Raw genomic sequence first — 2,027 nt, 5'->3', positions numbered from 1 at the left:
CACACACACACACACACACTTTCCATCTTAAGAGGTGCACGTTACAGCAGCCTGCGGAAAGGCCGGGGCAGCTGCCATCACACCCTGTGATGCCAACAAAATAAATATTGGTGGAAACGTCTTTAAACACACACACACACACACACACACACACACACACACACACACACACACACACACACACACACACACACACACACACACACACACACACACACACACACACACACACACACACACACACACACACACACACACACACACACACACACACACACACACACACACACACACACACACACACACACACACACACACACACAGACACGTGTCACACACACACATTTATCTATCTATCTATCTATCTATTTACCTACCTACCTACCTATCTATATATCTATCTATCTATCTCTATCTATCTATCTATCTATCTATCTATATATCTTCATCTCTCTCTCTCTCTCTCTCTCTCTATATATATATATATATATATATATATATATATATATATATATATATTTACAACAATGGAGGCATCTCAAAAGAAAGAAACAATAAGAGGAAGAAAATGGCCCGCTGGCCGCTGCTCCAACAACACAAAAAACGAACGAAAGGACAAAAAGAGGTCAATTGCGGGTGGATAAATGTCCCGATACTTTCTTCTTGATAGAGTTCAAGTCGTAGGCAGTAGGAAATACAGACGAAGGGAGACTGTTCCAGAGTTTACTACCGGAAGGGATAAAAAAGACTGCTAGTAAGAGGAAAAGAGCTGATGAGACGAAGGGCCTTTGACCTCACTTTGCTACAAAAAGACGTGTGTGTGGAGCCCCTCGAGATGCATACTAGAGCGGGCAAGGCCCCTGTGTGTGGGTATCATCTGAAAGAAGTAAAAGGACTGCCGGAGACGTTACAGAACTCCTACTCTCAAGAAAGCGGATTTAGCGAGAGAGATGTGAAGATTCCAGGTAAGATTTTGAGTTAGGGATAGACCAAGAATGTTTATTGTAGATGATGACAGCTATAGGCGTTTTCAGAAGTGTCATCGACACATCAAACGAAAGTATTCAACACAGCATTTTTACTGAAAACGAATTACAGCCCCTCTGCCAGACGACAGGCGCCACCGCCCGGAAATAACTCGTGTACATCACTCTTCAGACCCAAGTACTCAGAGTGCACACTGTCGAAAGTAGAAAGATGGAGGGAAGTTGGAAAGTTTCGCTTAGTCGGCGCAACATCTGTGGTCATATGCCGGAGAGAGACAGGAGGGGAAGGAATTATGGGAGAAGGGAACAGATCCCAGGAGACGGGACACAACCCCCGATTAATACCTGGTACCCATTCACTGCTGGGTGGACAGGGGCGTAGGGTATCAGAAAAGCCACCCAAATTTTTCCACTCCGCCCGGGAATCGAACCCGGGCTCTCTCGGTTGTGAGCCGAGTGTGCTAACCACTGCACCACGAAGCCAAAGATGAAGGAATTCGACGATTTGTTCCAGAGGTTGACTACAGACTACCTGTGCTTAATCCTTTGTAAATGCCCCTCATCCAGCGGCTGACGATTTTTCCGTGGCAAGAGTTATGTTTACAGTTCGCATGTATGAGTTCTGAGCCAACTCTAATTTTATACTTGTTTTAGCTTGATGTCAACTATAATATTGCAAAAATATATTTCCTCACTTGATGATTATGTTAAGAGATGATGTAAAAAACGCACCAACATTTTTTTCACATCAAAGGACACGATAAAACAGCTGTGCTCCTCGATTAAAGTCACAGCCACAAATTTGAGTCAGACAACGCTGCCTAGCGGTCTAGCGGTGGCTGAGTGGTAGCGTTCTGGTCCCACATTCACCACGTGATGGACGACGCGGGTTCGAATCCCCACGCTACCACCTCGGATTTTTCAGTCACCGCCGAGTGGCTTAAAACTACCCACATGTTGTCCTGAAGACCACCCATCAACCCGGACTCTAGAGGAAACCATCAAAGTGAATCAAGAACGAGTTCCGGGGGGCAGTATGAG

Source organism: Eriocheir sinensis, chromosome 23 (genome assembly GCF_024679095.1).
Source record: "Eriocheir sinensis breed Jianghai 21 chromosome 23, ASM2467909v1, whole genome shotgun sequence".
Taxonomy (NCBI): domain Eukaryota; kingdom Metazoa; phylum Arthropoda; class Malacostraca; order Decapoda; family Varunidae; genus Eriocheir; species Eriocheir sinensis.
The sequence above is the reverse complement of the archived record's forward strand: the minus strand, read 5'-3'. Positions refer to the sequence as shown.